The sequence below is a fragment of the Phascolarctos cinereus genome, unplaced genomic scaffold (genome assembly GCF_003287225.1).
Source record: "Phascolarctos cinereus isolate Bilbo 61053 unplaced genomic scaffold, phaCin_HiC Scaffold_8;HRSCAF=390, whole genome shotgun sequence".
Lineage (NCBI taxonomy): Eukaryota > Metazoa > Chordata > Mammalia > Diprotodontia > Phascolarctidae > Phascolarctos > Phascolarctos cinereus.
In genome coordinates this window covers 298,338-319,350 of record NW_027556291.1, presented here as the reverse complement: position 1 = coordinate 319,350, position 21,013 = coordinate 298,338, and the positions used below count along the sequence as shown (strand labels likewise).

General features: G+C 48.7%; 1 protein-coding gene and 1 pseudogene across 1 annotated transcript in view; one reads left to right on the top strand and one right to left on the bottom strand.

Annotated features, from left to right (window-relative positions):
• HUWE1 (HECT, UBA and WWE domain containing E3 ubiquitin protein ligase 1) overlaps positions 1-15,705 on the bottom strand; it is a 103,800-nt gene extending 88,095 nt beyond the window's left edge. Inside the window, 2 exon segments of the mRNA XM_078147895.1 lie at positions 13,016-13,140; positions 15,426-15,705. The gene's annotated coding sequence lies outside the window, so the exon portion shown is untranslated.
• On the top strand, positions 5,492-5,798 carry LOC110203541 (ATP synthase F(0) complex subunit k, mitochondrial pseudogene; annotated as a pseudogene).
• Positions 15,706-21,013: the final 5,308 nt, after the last annotated feature.

Below are 21,013 nucleotides of genomic sequence, written 5' to 3'. Positions count from 1 at the left end.
GTTCATCCCTTTGGCTAAAGCTCTCATTCGGGCTCTGGAGGGAATTGGACAAGAACTGCAGGTGCCTCTCTTGACCCTTAAGCTAAGCCCCCTCCTTCCTGCCTGAGTCACTTTATTGGTGGTTTTGGGGGTGGGGTATAACATGATCACTAAGGTCCCTTTCAACCCTAAATTCCAGAAACCTGGGACAATGTGGTCACTAAAAAAACAAGTCATCTAGAAAGAGGTCTTTACAATGACTTTCCCTTGGCGACCAAAAATGAACTCCTTAATTAAAGAATCTGCTTTTTGTTTTGTTTTAATGACAGCTAACTACCTCTAACCTTCTTCAAAATCCATCCATCATCCATATCCTCCTGCCATTGTCCTCCCTTCCAAACTACAACTTCTCTTCTTAATTCTAACAGCAAGAAACAGGAAATTGACTCAGGCTGGGAACAAAAGCCCAGAACTGCTCAAAGGAGGACATCCCTCCGGGGTCAATGACAAAGAATCAGAAATTCTGCCAAGGAAAGCCTGCACACCCAACTCTACCAACACTGAAGCTCCCAGCTTCAGCCTTGCTCCTCATTCCACTAGCAGCACCATCAAAGTATATCGAGGCTGGCCCTGAAAGAGCTAAGAGATGGCCTCCGCAGTCTCACTGTGCTAAATTCTAAACGGGGTTGGGGAGAGGAAAGAGAAGCACTAATGAGAAGTATGTTAATATGGGATTTCAAAGACTAGCTCCCCAGCAACCATCTCAAAGGAACAAGGACAAACCCAGAACCTTTGGAAATGGCAACTTAATTTCTTTCCCGGATTCCAGTGGGCCTGCCAGGGCTAGACAGGAGAGGATTAGTTTCTCTAGCAAAACAGCTACTTCAATGGAAATGATTGGACTCCAATGCCCACCAACATTTTGAAAACAGAATCGCTTTTCCCAGGGCTTAAGTAGTTGTAGTGAGTATACTATTCAAAGTCAGGCTGAATTGTAGATTTTTAAAAAAAGGAAGAAAGAAAAAAAGAAAAATTCTGATTAATGCAGTCAGTGAACAACCAGGAAAGGTTCCAGAGAACAAATGAACTATGTTACTTGCAGAATGAGAAAGGCTTGGGTATGGACAACGTGGAGATCTGGTTTTTGGGGATATGTAATCTATTCCCATGGCTGTATTTCACGCGTAGCCCCCCCCCCCCATTTGGGTGTGGAGGAGAGAGAAAAATAAATACTTATTGGGGCAGCTAGGTGGCGCAGTGGATAAAGCTCCTGCCTTGGAGTCATGAGGACCCGAGTTCAAATCCAGTCTCAGACACTTGATACTTACTAGCTGTGTGACTGTGAGCAAGCCTCGCCAATAAACAAATAAATAAATAAATAGACAGATAGATAGACAAAATTTTTTAAAAATTGTTAATTGAAAGTAAAAGTTCTAATTTAAAGAACTAAACAGTCAAGCTAAAGAGATTTTTAATAAAGCAAATTTCCACATCCTTTCTGATGGCCTACATTTCAGCTTGTCTATGTTTGACATGATCCCTAAAGGACCAATTAGAAGAAAATGAAAAACAAATTAAAAGAGGCTCCCTCTAATTTGCAGAAGCAGATTACAGATGAAGATTCTTGGACATTCAAGTCTTAAGACTTGAAAGAGACAAAGAGTATGCCTCACACAACAGTCCAAAGATGTGCTCCCATTCATGCAGTGGGTCCCTGCATACTTCTGTCAAGTCTCAAGTCAGAATGGAGAAGGGGGGTGTTGGATGCAGGGAATTCTATGAACTCTCTTTCCACAAAGGAGGCACCCGAAAAAAACCAAGCATGGTCACCATTTAGCTATCTGAGAACACAAAGTAAATATGGCCTTGATTTGCATTTTTGAAACAGTTGGCAAACTGTTACCAGGAACACAGTTTTCTAGCTATGACGTTAGCTGCCAAAAGCACGGACATCAAATGTACAATATTGGTTGTATTTCAACTCTTTTCCTTTAAACTACACAAAGCCTCTCTGTTTCTTAAGCCCCTACCTGGCTGGACTTGTACAGAAGTGCATAGATGGAAATGGGGGCTCCAGAGACACCAGGAAAGAACATGCCTCTTTCTGATCACAAGTGTGAATTTAGAGCTGGAAGAGACCAACCCTGGAGAGAGTCTAGTTCAGGGGTGGGAAACCACATATGAGGCCACAGGTTCCCCAACCCTGTTAGTCCCAACACCCCAGCTGGCCAGGAAAAGGAGGCCCAGAATCAGGCCTCGAGGAAGCTTTTGGCGGGACTTTATTAACCAGCCCACTGGCAGTGGATATGGCCAACTAGGATAATGGGAGAGTGGTCAAATGGGGGTGGGGGAGGAAACCTCTGTAGCAAATTTCTCAGGTAAAGGTTTGGTATCGAGGCTATAGAGAAGAGCAAAAGCCATTCCCCAACAGCTAAGTGGCCAAAACATAGGAATAAATAGCTCTCAAAAGAATTGTCAACTATTATCAAAAGACTTCCAAATTACTAACAATACGCAAATCCCAACTACCCTTGGTTTCACCTCACATCCAGCAAACAGGCCCAGATGTCAAAAACACTGGAGTCAATGCTGGAGGGGCAGAGGAAAGAGATGAGCCCAGCAGGGCAGTATATTGGGGAAAACAACCTGGAACTGGGCTCCCAGAGTGACCAGAATGCCCTCAAGCTTTGGTCCAGGTTACATTGCTAGGTTATATATCCCACAGAAGCAAGACACAAAAAGAAAGGGTCTATAGAAACAGAAAGCTTTGGGGCAGCTAGATGGTGAAGTGAACAGAGAACCAGCCCTGGAGTCAGGAGGACGCGAGTTCAAATCTGGCCTCAAGACACTTGAAGCTCACTAGCTGTGCAACCCTGGCCAAGTCACTTAACCCTGATTGCCTCACCAAAAAGAAAAAAAAGAAAGCTTCAAAGTGCCATTGTTGGTGGTTGTGAACAATTGGAAACAAAGTAAAATCCCCCCAAACTGAGTGATCCTGAGCTAGTCCCTGAACCTTTGGTCCCTTAGCATGCCCCTTCTAGCTCTATGATTGAGACAGCAACACATGAATGTAGTGGAATATAAAGAATCAGAAAACAAATGGACAGACTTACAAAGTGACTGAGGGTGAAACAATGCAGCAAATGCGTATAATACTAATTCTGGCTAACATTTATATAGCACCTACTATGTGCCAACACTGTATAAAGTGCTGGGAAAACAAAAACAAAAGAGTCAAAACCAGGCCCTGCCCCCAAGGAGCTTACAATGGCTTGGGAGAGACAAGAGGCAAACAAAAATGTACAAATAAACTCTAGACAGAATAAAGAGGCAATCACCAACAGGGGGAAGGCACTGGAAAAGGCCACTGGAGAAGAGGAGGTCTGAGTTGAGTTGAGGAAGTCAGGAGGCAGAGAAGAGGATTCCAAGCTGGGGGTCAGCCAGAGAAAATGCTAAGAGTTGAGACTTGGAGTATCTTGGTGGTGGAACAGCCAGGAGGAGGCCAGTGTCACTGGATGAAGAGCATCACGTCAGAGTGCAAAGTGCAAGAAGACCGGAAAGGAAGGGCTGGGCTCTGAAGTAATATTTTTTATTTGATTTTGGAGGCAATAGGGAGCCCCTGGAAATTTGGTGGTGGTGGTGGTGGGGTGACCTGGTCAGACCTTTAGGAAAAGTACTTAGTGGCTGAATGGGGGATGACTTGTCGTGTGGAGAGACTCAAAGCAAGCTGAGCCATCATCAGGCTCTCCCAATGGTCCAAGTGTGAAGCGATGAAGGCCCATAGGGGCAATGTCAGAGGATGGAAGGGGGCATATTGGGAAGATACTGCAAAGGTGAAATCGAGAGGCCTTGGCAACAGATTGGATGCAGGAGGTTGGGGTTGAGGGACAGTGAGGAGTCTACACTGATTCCTTGGTTTCAAGTTTGAGGGGCTGGGAAGGTAGGAGTGAGTTGTGGGTTTAGGGGGAAAGAGAATGAGCTGTGTTTTGGACAAGATGAGATTAAGATGTCTCCTGGACATCCAGTTCAAGATATCTGACAGGCAGATGGAGATGCATGACTGGAGGTCAGCAGAGCTGATGACATCACCCAGTGAAGTAGTACAGAGGGAGGAGAGCAGAGGGCCCAGGACAGAATCCCAAGAGGTACCTATGGTTAGAGGACGTGATCTGGAGGAACCAGCAAAGGAGACATAGAGGAAGAGGTAAGAGGAGAACCAGGATTGAGAGTATCCTGAAAACCTAGAGAGGAAAGAAGAATATCAAGGAGAAGAGGGGTGATCCAGTGTCAAAGGCCACAGAGAGGTCAAGGAGAATGAAGACGGAGAAAAGGCAACAGGATTTGGCAGCTAAGAGATCAATAACTTGGAAAGAGCAGTTTCAGTGGAATGATATGGTCAGAAGCTAGATTTTAAAGGCTTAAAAAGAGAGGAGGAAGTGGAAGCACCTATCATAATAGCCTTTTGAAGGAGTTTAGCTACAAAGGGAGGAAACAACAGTTAGTGGGGATGGAAGTGAGGAGTGATGGAAGTGATCAAAGTGAGGGTTTTTTGAAGATGCAGGAAACATGGGAAGGTGGTGGAGGGCAGGTGTATTCCCAGGCTGAGGCTTGGCAGGGCACATCAGCAATATGATTAAGGGGGCCTGGGACTGAAGATGTCAGTGTAGAGGTGAACTGGTTCACCAAGGGGTCAAGATGAGGGGAAAAAAGGAGAGAGTGGCCTGGGAGAGAGCTGAGGGGTCCAGAGATTGAAGGTCACGGTGTGGAGAGAGCCTAAGGATTGGTATGAGAAGGAAGAGGGAGAAATGGAAAACCAATAGGTTATGGTTGGAATTTGACTTCCTGACCAAGGACACAGTGCTGTTTGTGAGTTATGGCAAGATCAAGATTATGACTATCTTTGTGTGTGGCTGAAGAGGATGCAGGAGTAGGTCATAGGAAATGAGTAAGATGAGCAAGTGAGCAGTTAGGGTATTTGAGGGAGAGTCAAATATATATATGTTGAAGCCCACAAATATGCGGGCAGGAGTTGGGGAGAAGGGAAATGTTGGGAGTCAGGGAGCGAACTCATTGAGGAAAGGAGAGTGAGCTAGAGGCATGCCACACGTACCAGGTTTTTGACTGGGTGGCAGAGCTAAATTATGAAGGAAAAGGATAGGTAAAGGTGTGGGGCAGCACTGTGGAGCCACATTATGTACTCGTGTGAGGAAGTTGAGGACCCAGAGAGAAGCAGGAATATCTGGGTGACACAGACACAATCTGGTCCTGGGAATGTGAAACTGAAAGGACAAGGCACTAGAAAGTTTCTCTTCTAGCTGTCAATGTGGAATTCTTTGTAAATTGTCCATGTGCTTTTAAGAAGGTGAGCCACTCAAAGGTGGGCTCAATGGATACCCCAGCATGCCTTTGTACCAGCCCTTTGTCAGGGGGGGAATGGCCAAGTGAGTGGGCCTAGGAACAGAATGGAATGACATAAGAAATACTGGGGGGGAGGCGGGGGGCAGCAGCAGCGGAGGCTTCAGCTATCGGGATTTCAATTATGGCAGGTCCAGAATCTGACAGTCAGTATCAGTTTACTGGTTTTAAGAAATACTTCAATTCATACACCCTTAATGGCAGAAAGAATTACGTACTGGCCACTTACGGAGGAATCGCTTTGCTCATACTTTACTTCAAGGCAAGGTCTAAAAAAACTCCAGCAGTGAAAGTAACATAAATGGAGTCCTGTGTGTGTGTGTGTGTGTGTGTGTGTGTGTGTGTGTGTGTGTGTGTGTGTGTGTACACTTTGTCCATCATCAAGTTCCCTGGCTGAAGGACCTCCTGTCAACTTAGCATGTGATGGGCAAGTCTTGAAATAAAACATGAACACAGAAAAAAAAAAAAAGAAATATGGGACAAATCATTATCAACTGAAGCAAAGAGGTTGAATACATACGACTATTATGGCAGAAAGGAACGACTCTCCCACAAGCCATCTGATTCCAGAATGAACTAAAGGAAACGAGGCCCAGTTGTTGGGAGGGGGTAGGAGGAGGCTATATTCCCAACCGACTGGAGCACCACATGCAGGCTCTGCCTTGGACACCACTGCCCCGGGTTCTCATGTCCTCAGAAAGGCCTTGAGTCCCTACCCCCCAAGCCCCAAATCAGGGAAACCATCAGCCTGGCCGCTCTGTGCCAGGCCAGCAGCCAGGTCTTTCAGGGGCCAAGAAAGTTGTGCTACAGTGCTATAGTGTGGAAGCTCCCAGGGCAGAGAATATCCTGAAACATGCCTGTATAACAAGAACCAAACAAATCAAGGAGCCACCTCCCACCTCCCACTGGACAGGAGATCATTGGCAAGGCAGGGATTTGGCAAAAGAGACACTAAGATGCCCCCAAGTTCGTTAGCTTAACCCTACAGTTCTGTCTGGAGGAGAGGAAGGAGGGATCAGAAGACACTGACCCAAAACCCAAAGAGGCAGAGAAATCCATGCTCGGGAAACTGAGACAGATCCCCACTGGACCCGTTATTGGCTAGACTACACTAAATGTAACAGTAATACAAAAGATGATTCAGGCCTTCCCTAGGCGATGACCCAGTTTGAATACAATCTAATGTCCTCTTTCAGCCTTGCCCAGCTCACGTGCCAACCTTGCCAAGGGCTGGTCCCTGATAAGCAGTGAATGACAAAGCCAGGCCCACTCAGGAGGGCCCCAAGTCCTCCTTTCCAGCTTACTAACTCATCTGAATTTGGCCTTTATCCATTTCAAGCACCAAAGGACTGGAAGCAACTATATTTCCATTACAACTCTTTCTGTGAATCATTAATCCCCCTTCCATAGCTTTGGTATTTCTCAATCCAAATAGCAGACTCACAAGCCAGTGCTTTTCTCTTCGAAGGCAGAATGTCAGCATGTAGAGGCTCTGGAGTTTAAACCTGTGGTTTGGGAGGAGGCTGAGGGCAGTGCTCAGAACTCTGCTGCCACTCCACATTTTGGCTCGAGCCACACAAGCTAGGGCAGCTAGGGAGAGCCACGGGGCATAAGAGCACTGGGGCTGGAGTCAGGACGACTGCAGTTCAAATCTGGACTCAGACACTTAACTAGCTGTGTCATCCTGGGGAAGTCAATTCCCCTCTACCTCAGTTTCCTCAACTGAAAAACAGGGAAAACCTAATTTCCAGGGTTGTTGTGAGGCTAACTCAAAGCACTCAGACCCTGCCTGGCACAGAGCAGGAGTCAAGATGACAATGATGGGCTTAAAGGTCTGTTCACAACACACTGGGTGTTCTGCCAGCTATTTTCATTAGCAGCCAGGTAGGTGCTGGCCTCCATACAATAAAGCAATAGATCACCTGGCCTAATGTCCTCAACTGCCCAAGGCCAAGCAAGAGATCTCTAAGTTCCAAGTCAGTGGGCCAGCCAGGCCTTCCCTCACTGTAGCAGCACAGCATCGGGCCTGACTCCCACCTCCTCAAACAACAAGCTTCATCTGTTTAGAAACACACCTTCGGAAGATTAGACAAGGGGAAAAATCTTTTTAGTGAACCAGTGGAAGGAAAACAATGATTCTGACCCTGACCACTAGATCAGAACTTCAATGGAATCGTTATACCTGTCCCTAGAGATAAGAAAGATACCTCCCTCACCTTTCTTTGCAGAGGTAGGGTTCGATGGAGGTGACAAATCACTGGGAAAGAGGGGGGATGTATTTGGAAATGAAGGTGATGAAACAAAAATATTAGAAGACCAAAAAGCAGTCCATCCACCTTTGCTCTTAAGATGAGAATTCACCTCAAACTCCAACTTTTCATCCCCAAGGGCAGGAAAAAAAATGTGAAATAATCTCAATCAAGTCAAGAAGCTTATTAAGGGCCTACTACGGTGCCAGGCACTGTGCTTAAGCACTAAGAATACAAAGACAGACAAAAAAAAAAGCAGGCCTTGCTTCCAAGGCCCTTATATTCTGATGGGGGAGACAATATGTCAGCAACTAATAACACAGATAATACAGGACAGACTAGAGAAAACCAATAGAGGGCAGGTACTGGCATTAAGGGCGAACAGGAAAAGCTTCCTGTAGAAGGGAGAATTTGAGCTGGTCCTTGAAGGAAGTCAGGGAAGCTGGGAGAGAGAAGAAATACATTTCAAATGAATGCTGAAAACTAAAAATAAATAAATAAACGTGGGATTAAAGGAAAAAAAAAAAGAAAGAAATGTCCACAACCCCCCCCCCAAACATTTCAGCTACAGAGGATAACTAGTAAAGATGGCCTGGGGTTGGGAGTCAGAGGGGGGAGTGCAAAGAGGCCAGAGTACATGGAGAAAAGGGAGGAAGAGGCCAGGTTCCAAAGGGCCTGCCAAGCTAAACAGTGGGCAGTTTGTATTTGCTCCAGGAGGTAAAAGGGAGTCACTGCAGCTTTAGATTAGTTCAGGCTCCTCCAGTTGGTCAAGATCTCCACTGAATACAATGCCTAGAACAAGACCGCCTTCAGAACAATTCCAGTCCTTGTCTGGGCCCTGCATTCAGATGAATTCTGACCAAGGGCCTGTTGTTAACCCCCATTTAGTTTGGCCCCAAACTCCCTGTTCCTCTTCACAACCTTAAGTGTGCTTCTCTCGTCCATGGGCAGTGGATTTTTGGAACCCAGACTGACAACTGTGCATTTATTCCTACTCCATTTCATTTTCTTAGCTACGGCTCATCATTGTAGCCTGGCAACCTCATTTCAGACTCTAACCCTGCCAACCCACTCTCTGGCATCCCTAGAGACCCAACTTTTCTAATCAATCCCAGTGAGAACCCAGGAGGGAGAATAGGACAATGAAGTTGATGAACAATATAGGAACAAACCACCCTCTGACACCATTTGGGTTGTCAAAAACCATGACTAATCAACTGCCAACATCATGGCTTCTCATCACCAGCATCTAATATTTGTCTATCCAACGGCTTCCTCTCTGCATGGAGCTGAGACCCAAGTTGTCCTAAGAAAGTAGGCCTCATGCAGGTTAAGAAAACTTGGGGGGGTGGGGGTGGAAGGACACACCACATGACACACACCCAAACTGACACACAGGCTGGGTTTCTTTGGGCCACCACATTCACAGTGAGTCACTTAGGATGCAAATCAATTGATTTAAAGATCCCCTCCCAGTCATTCCAGGCTCCTTCCACTTCCCAAAACACAGAGCACTTAGGCCTTCCCCCAAATAAAAGGGCAGCAGGTGTTGGGGTAGGCCAGGCAGCCAGCTCAGAAGCAGTCCTGGCTTATTTGCTCAAATTGCAAACAGCTTCTTAAACCAAAGCTGGTCGGCAAGTCCGTCCAGTTTTAGTCCCACAGAACATGAAAGGTTAGGCAAGGCACTGATGATGTCAAACATGCAGGGCACCACCTGCTTTCCAATCCACCCTTCATCAGTGGGGACAGGATGGCATCTCTGCAAACAATATCCTGGAACCACAAGACCATGGGTATTTCTGAGGGTGAAGGACCAGTGTTGCCAATAATAGGGTTCAGTTCTAACCAACCTGAATGCCAAGTCTTCCCACCCAACCAATCAGCATTTAGTAAGCTCCTATGTACCAGAGGCTGGGGATAGAAAAAGAAGTGAGACTGACTCTGCCCTCAAGGAGTTTCCATTCAGCCTCTTCAAGCCAGGTTAGTGAGGGAGAGCATGCCTGGCAGGGGAATCAGGAAAAGCTTCATGAAGAGCACACAAGAATTCTGGTGGGATGTCACACCTGAACTTTATTTACAGAGCCCTGACCAAGGGAACAGTAAATAAAGGGTTGGAGTCACAGCATCAGGTCTTCCTGGGCTGTACGGACTAGTTCACACTTCAATACTTTCCTCAGTGCCCCCTGCATGTTAAGGCTGTGAACTAATTCCTCAGACACTCTTCTCCACAGAAGAACAAAAACTAGCCTCCCTGGAACAGAGCACTGAAGTTCCCTGAAGAAAATTCCAACATCACTCATTTTTTTTTGTCTTTATGTCACCTTTCTTTCTGAATCTCTCCAGCCTTCTTCCCAAAGCCAACAAGCTGTTCTTTTTAACAAGGATCAGAAAAGACCAGTTGAGCTAAAGGGAACCTCTTCACGACGTCTGCCAATAAAAGCAGTCCCTGGTGTCTCAACATTTTCTCAACCTTTCTCCACACCAAGTTTGATCACTCTAATTAAAGAGCTTTCCTTTTGTCTTTTGGATGAGTTCCGGCCATTCATGTTGTTGGAGCTGTTGTGTAAATTACTTTTTAAACCAAATTTAATGCCTGACCAACTGGTCAACTGTTCTTCTGCCAAGGGAAACACAAGGGCCTGAAGAACAGGTCTAAACTTCCCCCAAAAGCAGAATATCCAAGGTGGAAGGGATGTCCAACCCACACCAGAACAACAAAAACCCAATAAGGCCAATCTTTTCACGACCTCTCCAAGGGGGGAATCCATTTTGGGACAGGGCTGTGTTTTCTTTTGGTGAGACTATGTCTCCCTATCTTGGCAGAACTAAATTTGTGCCCAAGCCCACCACGGCCTAGACTGCCTCGATTTCTGACTTGGACAAGTAGCTCTCAGAGCCTCATTATCTTGGTGCTGGACTCAGTAAGGACTCCTGATTGTTTAGCCCACTGTAGCCCAGTGCTCCTGACCTTCTCCCCAGAGGCCCAGATTAGAAGCCTGCAGGGCTACACCTGGCAATAGGTTTGTCTGTGAAGGGTTTCCTAAAATCTCTTTGGTTTCCACTTCTTGTTCCTACTTCTGCTCTCTGCAGAACAAGTTGAATAATGATTCTTCCATCTACTCCCACAGAGCTCTCATATTCCAGGCCCCACCCCAACCCCCTCATTTTCTTTTCTCCAACCCCTTTGAATGATCATCTTCAGGCTTTTCATTTTGGATTTTGGATTTCTCCTACCATCTTCCTCCTGCTGCTCACGTGCAGCTGAATGGTATTGGAGAAGAGGGCTTAAGAGTCCACTACAAATTTATGTGATCTAATCTCAACCGGGCCCAATGATGACACTGATTTGCTATCACCTCCCTACCCCTCTCCCAGCAGCAATCTCTTCTCATTTCTCCTAAGCCCCCCTGCCCCAACATGGGACTTTGCCTCATACTTTACCAAGAAAACTGAGATATCAGAGTTGCGGCCTCTTCTACCCCTTGTCATCACCCCCATTCTCTCCTCCTTTACTCCAGTCTCAGTTCACAAGGCCACCACTCTGAGGCCTTTTCCCCAAAACTACTGCTTCTACCCTAACCCCCATTTTGGGCTCCCAACCTTGGAGTCATCCTGGACTCATCTCCCCTCCCCCTATATCCAATCAGTTTCCAAGGCCTAGCCACTTTACCTCAGCACCTTCTCTCACATACATTCCTTCTCTCTGCTGACATGGCCTTCATCACCTCACACCTGCATTACTGCAACAGCCCGCAGCTGAATCTGCTTGCCTCAAGTCTCTCTCCACTTCAATGCACACTCCATTTAGCCACTAAAATGCTTTAGCACAGGTCTCACCAGGTCCTGCTCAATACAAAATACTTGGCATTCAGAGCCCTTCAGAACCTGGTCCCTCCTACCTTTCCAGTCTCCTTACACCTTACTCCCTGACACACACTCTTTGATCTAGTGACACTGGCCTCTAAGCTGTTCCATAAACACCTCTCTCAGCTCTAGGCACTTTCTCTGGCTGTGCTCCATGCCTGGAATGCTCTCCCCTCTTTATCTTTGCCTTCTGGCTCCCTTCAAACACTAGCTACAGGAAGTCTTTCCAATCCCACTGAATCCTGGTGCTTTCCCTCTGCTGCTGATTATTTCCTATTTATCTCATCTACATAGCTATTTGCATGTCATCTCTCTTAAATTGTAAACAGGAAGGCAGGCGCATAATAAATTCAAACTGACAGACTGACCCTTTTTAAAAAGTCTCTGCCTTCTCCAAAATAGCCTCCACACTAAGCAATTATCACTTCACTGCTCCAGAAATTTCAATGGCTCCCTACTGCATGGGATCAAATATAAAATCCTCTATTTGCTTTCCAGTGAAGCCTGAGACCACATTACTGCTTTCTGATGAAGAGTACAATCACCTGGTACCTTAATCATTCCTAAGTGACTGCTTCACAATGCTATAGGCATTTGTGAAGTCTCTGAATCCCTAAGGGAAACTTCATCTCCAGCCTCCATCCCACCCAAGTTTAGAATGCCTTCTAATCTCTGCAGAGTTAGAAGCACCTCAATGCCACCAAAGATAGCCCAAATGAAGGAAGACATCAGATTCTCAGAGCAGACCAGAAGAAGCAATTGTTACAAGTTCTTCAGAATCTAGAACCCTTGGCTAGAAGTAGCAGATAAGCCAATCTTGAGGCAACATGAACAAAAGCCCCTAAAGCCAATCTAATGACATTTTGGCCATGCAGATGGGCAGGCATCAGCTAGAATCCGAACACTGGCTAAGTACCTATAATGCTTAGTGAGCCAGTAAGCTTCACCAGCGTCAAAGTAAGGCCTCAAAAATCCTCCACTAATAAGCCTCACTCTATCAAAAAGGACAGGGATTTCTTACTTAAAAAAAAAAAAGACACAAAAGACAGGCTATGGTGGGACTTAGATAAAGAGCTTTACGTAATTCTGCAGCTTCCTCACTTGGATGCTTTTCTGGACAATCTTCGAGGTGATACTGACTCTGCCGCATGCACCTCTTTAAATTGGTTCTCCCGGGCTTCAGGACCAGGTGCCCAACCCCCACCTCTGTTGCCTCCTCCTTGGAATTAAGGACATGGATGGTCTCTTATCTTTTTTTTGTATCCCCAACACTTAACACACACACAGCACAAACTTAATAAATGCTTACGGCCTCTGACAAAGGAAGTTCAGGAAGAGACTGAAAAGTGGACTCAACCCTGTGATCCCACATCAGATCCCAAGCCACATCAACCTTCAAAGCAATTCAATAAATGAAGAGGAGCCTGATGTACTCCTCCTCCCCTTTTTGTCCAGAAAAGGGACAAACACACACAAACACAGACACACATAGAGCCGTGGAAACAAACCTAAAATCACAGCCAATCCATAATGGGCTCAGGATGAAGTGCTGAATCAATCCCCAAGCCAACACCTTCCAGAGCCTTCGAAGACCCAGTTGCTAATGTCTGCACGGTGCTCTACAGCTCAGGGCCTACAAGAAAACAGACAACATTCCCCAGTTATACCGATTTCAATACTACCAGTTTTAAGGTAATGCCCTTAGTTTTACAACTGGCATCGTGCAGTAATTCAACAACTCAATTCTCCCCAATGCTACAAAAGCCATACCCCAAGCCCCCTCAGTAAAGATTCCAAAGGTAGATTTATCAAAGCACCCTCAGGAGCACATGCAACTCAGCCCTTAGTCTCAATTCATTGTGACCCCACAACACACTGAGACTATGGGTACCTTTGGGGAAACCAGAAGAACCATCTTACAGAAACAATTTCCTCCACTTTACCCACCATTCATCGTTGAAGGCTGTACTAAAGGATCAAAGTTGAGCCTTTGGAAGGTCAAGTTTCAGATATGATCAGTTCAGTACACCTGGCCCTGACCAAGATTTCTGATGATCACCTAGTTCCAAAGTGATCTTAGCATAACTACATTCTCTAAGACAAACTCATCGTAGCTGCCCTCCCAGATTGCCACATTCAACCTAGAACACATTATACCACACCTACCTAGGCCCAGTGCATCAAAATTGCAGATGACACCTACCTCGAAACCATGGTTTAACCCAGTTGCTCTCAACTTAAAATCAATGCTTGGGCCTTCAAAATAGGCCATTTCTATCTTCAACGCTTAGGCAGAGAGGCTCCAAAGGGGCCCTCTATTCAATCCCAGCCTAACCACTTTTTTTTTAAAAAGTGCCTACTTCTCAAATCAAAGCTTCTAAACCCAAGTTCCTACATAGCCATCTGGCTGAAGGCACCCAAAGTTCATTTCTTACTTATATCTACTTCATCTTGACCCTGCTGTTTCCCCAACAGTGCTTCATAACTAAAGGGCAATATGAATTCCAACCCGAGCCAAACAGTTAGAAAGCAACACCATCATCCCCACTAAGATACCTACTAGTTTTCATTTATATGTTATGTTGCCAAGATTGGGCAAGAACTAGCTATCCACCACCTCAATGGATCCAAAAACCTTGGTGAGACAGGTACTACGGGCAGTCTGGCAAAAAACACTTAAGCTTGAAACAAAGGGCAAATGCTTTTGAAAATGGCAAAATAGTAAACACAGAGAAGGCCCTCTGATGATTGCAAAGAACGAGGACCTCCCAAACTGAAAGGAAAAGTATTAGATCGAGGCTCCAGGTCAAACAATGGGAACAATTTCACTCAGGAGATCCTGAGAGGAGATCGGAGAAGATTCCAGGAGAGCTAACAGGAGTGAGGCTCCCCAAAATTGCATGACAGACAAATCTATAAGAACTGAGGAGCAGATATCAGAAGAGGCTTCAGGATGGGGCTCCCTTAAGGCCCAAAGGCAGCTGGGCCATCGGGCTTATGTTCTAGAGGGGATCTAGATCAGGGCAGGGCACTGGGGGGGGTGTGATGGGAAATAAGTCAAATGGAATTCAGAGTGGGGAGAAGTCATAGCCGAGATTTCCTTCGTCAGCTTCTAGGTGCCTCAGTCTTGGGCCCAGGACGCGGCCCCCCCCTTCTGAAATTCGGGGCCACCTGGGCGGTGACTACCATGGATTCCGCACAGAGGCGGCGGCGGGCACCACGTGCCTTCGAGGGGACGGGTGAAAATACCGGGAAGAGGCCCCGCCTCCCGCGGCCCCCCCACCCCCGCCCGCACGTGGCAGAGACGACCCAGGCAGGGGCCCTGACTCCAAAGAGGGGGAGAAAGACGGAGGAAGGGCAAGGGAGAAAAGGGGGCGGGAGGGACCCCGGCCGCCCTTACCTGGCTTCGCCGAGGAGCCCTGGGCGGGGAAAGCGGCGCGGCCCGCAGCGGCTTCACTCCAGGGCCTCACAGCCAGCCGCCGCCGCCATCTTAACAGCAGCCGGCCCTGGCTCCGACGCTGCCAGTCCGCCGTCCGTCCTCCCTCCCGCCCTTCTGCTCGCTCGGCCTCCCGTCGGATCCCGCGAGATCTCACCCAGAGAAGGGTGGGAGTTAGCGCGGAGGAGGGGACTCCCGCGAGATCTCGGACTAGGATATTCCCCCCGCCCCTCCCCCCCGCGCGCGCCGCCGCCCTCGAGCTCGTAGCGAGATGCGGCCTAAGCGGGCGGGGGCGGGGCCGGAGCGCGCACCCGCCCGCCGCTTCCTTGTTCGGTTCCGCCGCACCGCCCCTCCCCCACCCCGCCCTGGTTCGCCCCCACTAACCCTCGCCTGGGACCTCCCGAACTTAGGCCTTCCCCACCCCCCCCGTGGCAATGGCGGCGGCGATCTCGCGTGTCGGTATTCCGCGCTCGGCCACGAACCTCCCGATCCCTAAATGCGCGCTCCCGCACCCCCAGGCCTCCACGATCTCCCGAAGCGTCGGGGGGGTCAAGGGAAGCAGCAGAAGGTTCTCCCGCCTAGCCCTTCAGGCTCTCTCACAGCCACAGCTAACGAGAAGTGTCGCGAGACCTGGGAAGAAGGCGGGGCGAACGAAGCAGGAAGAAGAGAGGGAATTCCGCGAGAAGTCGGTCGCCCTAGACCTTCCTACTGGCTTTCCCTCAGCACTTAGCTCGCTGAGCCTTTTCCTCTGACGAATTCTCGCGAGGCTTAAAAAGGCGGAGCAAAGCAGGGAGTGGGGACTAAAAACGCGAGTAGAAAGAAGTATCGCGAGATGATAGCTCACCCTCTTAGGTCTCTGCTCCAGCGGGGAGGGGGAGGGGCAGAAATAAAAAAAAAATTAAAATCAAAGTGTTGGACCAAGGCCTATTCAGTTCCCTCCAGTAGCGAGCCGGCGAAGCTTCGCGCTGCCCTACCGGGCCACTCGCCTGTGGAAGCGGCCCCTCCGAAGATGTGGAGAAAGTCCCGAAGCACAGCTCCGCACCAGCGCCGCCGCCGCCACCGCCGCCGCCGCCCCAGCTACCAGGCGCCCGAACGGGATTGGCCGGCTGGCCGGGTCTGGGAGAGCCAATTGGTTCCCGAGCTCACGCGAGAAGACTTCCAAATCTCGAGAGCCCTCCCTCGGCCCGCCCTCTGTACCCTCCCTGGAGAAGGTGGAGGCCGGTGGGCGGGGAAAAGGGGAGGGGCCAGACGGGCTGGGCCGGAGGGCGGGGAAAAGTGCAGAATAGTAGCCTCGCTGGAGAGCCTCATCTTCCGCCTCGTGGGACTTCCTGGGGGCTTTTCCCGACCTTCCGGGCCGCAGAGGCCAGCGGCTGGGGGGTACAGCCAGACCCAGTGCCCCTTGCCCCTCCCCCCGCAGCTCCGACGATCGAACTACCTGCTAGGCCCCGGGCCGGCCCGAGCGACACCGGCTGCTCCTGCAGCTGCTATCCTCTAGAGGGCGCTTCTCGTACGCTCTAGACTGCGGGAGAGCCTGGCAGGCCGCATTGATTTTGCCAGGCACTGGGACTCTAACCCTACATTCGTGCTAGGGAGACAAAGAAAGGCAAAGGCCAGCCCCTGCCCTCAGGGAGCTCCCAGTCTAATGGGGGAGACCACAGGCAAACATACATACAAGCAATCTCTAGGCTGGACGAATAGGAAATAAGTAATGGAGGGAAGGCCTGGAATGAGGGGGCCTGGGGTAGGCTCCCTGGAGAAGAGGGATGGGGGACAGTGTGAAGTGGGACTCGGCCGAGGCCGGGGAGGTCAGTCGTCGGAGCAGAGGAGGGAGAGCGTTCCAGGCCCAGAGCCCAGAGATGGAGGGGATGGAACACCCAGGAGGCCAGAGTCACTGGATGGAAGGGGACCAGGGTGGGGGAGTGAGGTCCGGCAAGACTGGAAAGGGAGGAGGGGGCAGGGCATGAAGGGCATTGAACGCCAAGGAGACCATCTTGTATTTGCTCCTGGAGCCCCTAGGGAGCCACTGGGGTTTATTGAGTAAGGGAGTGACCTGGTCAGATCGTGCTTTAGGAAACTCACTTTAGTGACTGAATGGAGGAAGGACTGGAACGGGGAGAGGCTTGAGGCAGGCAGCCCCCATCCCCCAGCAGCTACTGCAGTGGCTGAGGGTCTGCACCAGGGTGGGGGCAGCGTCAGAGGAGAGAAGGGGGCATATTCGAGAGCTGTTCCAAACAGCAGACCTTGGAGGATGGTGTTGCCCTCTATAGCAACAGGGAAGGTGGGGCGCGGGGGTAGGAAAGAAGATGAGTTCTGTTTTAGACATGTGGAGTTTCAGGTGCCTACTGGACATCGGGTTTGAGGTGTCTGAGAGGCAGAGATCGGAGGTCAGCAGAGAGGCTGGGGCAGGAAAGGGAGATTTGAGAATCCTCAGCATAGAGATAGTTGGCCATTCAATCCACAGGAGCTGAGGAGGTCCCCATGGGAAGTAGGATAGAGGGACAAGAGCAGAGGGCCCAGGACAGAGCCCAGGGGACCCCTAGGGTTAGAGGGTGAGATCTGGAGAAGGAGCCGGCAAAGGAGACAGAGAAGGAGCAGAAGAGAGAGAGGCATGTCCTGGAAACCTAGAGAAAAAGGAGGATCCAGGAGGTGACTGAGGCTATGGAGAAGTAAAAAAGGATGGGGATTGACGGAAGGATGCTGGAGCTTCACACTAGGGCTGTGACGTAAGCACCTCTACTAGTGCTCTTCCCATTTAATAGATGGGGGAGCCTGAGCTCAAGAACGCTGGGTGATTTACCCAGAATTCCAACTACCAAATACAAAGAGGATCTGAGCCTGACCTTTGTGTCCCCCATTTCACCATTCTATCCATTCCCCCTGCTGCCTTTAGTTTTAGGGTTAGTGCCCAGGACACCTACTAAGCCCAGATATTGATAGAGAAGGGCCAGCTTGGAGCCACTGAATTGGAAGGCACCTAACAGATGATCAGAGACATAGTGAATAGTGTTGGGCTTGAAGACAGGAGAAGAACTGGGCTCCACTCCCACTTAACCCATTTGTTTGATCCAGACTTTTAAGGGAGTTAACATTTTTCTTACTTAAAATCATCAATGATCTGCTCAGCCTGGGAAGGAGAGTTGACACAGTGGGGGGCAGCCTGAGCATCCAATAGGATCTTGCTACACTCCAGCATTGGGCTGAACCGAATGACAGGAAATTCTATCAGAGCACAAAGTAGAAGATTAAGGAGGCCCAAGTCATCAGATCAGAGAATCGGAGGCCTCCTGGTTACATTGCAAGTTCAGATCCAAGGTCTATTGACTTGCCCATCCTTCCTATACAACTAGGAAGTGTCTGAGTCAGGATTTGAACTCCTCTTCCTGTCTCTGTCTCCAAGTCCAGCACTCCATGCTGTTTCTTCATCTGAAAAAGATCTGGGGGTTTTGGTGGACAGCTAGCTCGATGCAAGTAAGCAGTGTGACATGATGTGGCAGCCACAGAGACTACTCAAACTTTGTGGCAAGTCCAGGCATGGCTTCCAGCAGCAGGGAGAAGTGGGTTCCATTTTGGGAAGAACATTGCAGGGTAATGGTGGAGTCCACATATTTTGACAAATCCTTGATTAAGGTACTGACTGGGTACCTGGCTAAACTCTGGGGATCCCAGAGTTCCAGGTCTTCTGGGTGGCCAAGGAGTGGCTATTTAACTTTAGAAAGTCACAGGGATACTGAGTGGAACCATAAGTCAGCAGGGTTGGATGAATTTGGGTTATCTGAACTAGAAAGGGAGGGTGGGGTTGGAAGGACACATCAGATGGTGCCACTGAGGCAACTCTGAGGTAGCTGGTGAGAAAGGAGACAGTTAAGGATTATGACAGGGCCACCCAGACAGACAAGGAACTGCCAGGCCATGGCCTCTGGGCTGAGAAAGCAGCAAGGCAAATCCAGCCTCAGACACTTGAAACTTACTAGCTGTGACCCTGGGCAAGTCACTTAACCCCAACTGCCTCACCAAAAAAGAAAGAAAGCAAGCAGCAAGGCAGTAGACAAAAACATGGCCCAGGGCTGGAAGAAGGAAGGGGGAGTTCTTAACCTGAATAAAGACTCTGGCTGGACCTTGGAGCCAGCTAGGGGCAGAACCATGGGAGGAAGATGCCAATAGACAAACTATGTTACAGTGGGAATCCCTTTACAATACGGCTCAGACTAGTCGATGATGCCTCTTTGAACTTGAATTCTGTGCCGTGCTCCTTCAGAATTTTGCTAACATCTCTGCTCTTATGTAAGGAAATGCTTTGGCAAACTTAAGGTAATATAAAAAACAAAATGATTATTCCTCTGATCCTCCTGACTGGGTCTGCTCCTAAGATCATAGATCAAGACTGAAAGTTGGAAGGGACTCTAGAGGCCAACCTTCCCATTTTACGGATGAGAAAACAGAGCTGCAGGGAGGTGACCCCACTTGGGCAAGGTCGCTCATATCATCAGAAGAGTTGAAGCTAAGGCATCTTCCTTGATGGTGACTCCAGGCCTTGCACTCCTCCAGAATGGTGTAGCCCACACTCCACCAGCAGCTATTCCCAATTTGCTCTCCCCACCCCACCCCCCACCCCACCTCTTCTAGGTCTTTACATCACACTTGGTTGAGACAATAGAGGCCAGTCTCTAGTAGCTTCATTTCCATACTCCTTGGCATACCCCAATTTCTCCTTTTCTCTAGTCTGACAAGGTGGACTTTGTCCTGGTCAAAGCCAATTCCTCCATATGTGCCCTTGACTGAATCTTCTCCATCTGCTTGCCCATGCAATCATCCCCTCTTCCAATACAGCCAGGGCGCCCTGAGGGAGACTTGTGTGCCCCCTGCCTGACCACCCAGGGGGATGGCTGTGCTGGCACTGAGGGAGGGTCTGGAGGCTGAGGAGTCTCAGGATGGCCTTGGTGTCAGCTGTCCGTGACTGCTGATGCATTAGCTTCCGGGGCCAAGGAAAGGCTTAGTGGCTACTTACTTTCCAGCTAGTTGGTCTCATCCAGGGGTAGGGAATCTGTGGCCTCCAGGCCACATATGGCCCTCTAAGTCCTCAAGTACAACCTTCTGACTGAATCCAAATTTCACTGAACAAATCCCCTTCATAAAAGGATTCGTTCTATACAACTTGGACTCAGTCAAAACGCAGCACCCAAGGACCTAGAAAGGATTAGACTGTAATCCCTGCCTATCCCTCCCCTTTCAGAAACCTTACATTCAAGACCAGCTAAATGCAGCCGAATAACCCATTCACTGATTTGCCAGGTTCCACCCCTCAGTCTCTAGCCCGAACCCCCAGCTGACTGCTGGCTAGCCCAGACTCCCCCATCTTACACACGGGAAGGGGCTTTGAGACTTCCTAGCTTCCCCAGGAAATGGTTGGAGTTATTGAAGACTTGCCCCACCTGCATTGTTGGAGGGACTTTCCACAGCAGATTTCACCAGCTCAAATCGCATGTCCAGATTTAGGGGAGAAAAAAAAAAACCCAAACCGAAAGCTATAGCTTTTTCCTACACATAGTAGGAAAATCACACTAAAGAATTTATCCCCATGCTGCTTATTCTTTTAAGCCATGACATTAATATTCCACCTATCAGAATGCCAACGATGACAAGCGTTGGGGAGACTGTGGGAGACCACTGGTGGGTGAGCTGGGAATTGGTGGAACCATTCTGGAAAGCAATCTGGAACTATATTCAAAAAGCCACCAACAAAGTATACACCCTTTGGCATGAACTCAATAGAGAACCCAGAAATGTAGGGATGCCCCTGGGGATGGGCAGATTTACAAGCATTTTCTGGTGATAAAAGAATTGTAAACAGAATTGGGGAAACTGGCTGCACAAATTATGAGATATACATGTTATGGAGTATTATTAGGCCCTAAATAATGCTGAAGGAGATGGTTTGAGAGAAACGGGGAGACTTGTATGGACTGGTGCAGAATAAAGTGAGGAGGCCCAGACAACCATTTAATGGTGATGACCTCAAGAACTGTGAGGAGAATCCAATGTGGAAGACCTCAAAACTTAGCAAAGCACTGAC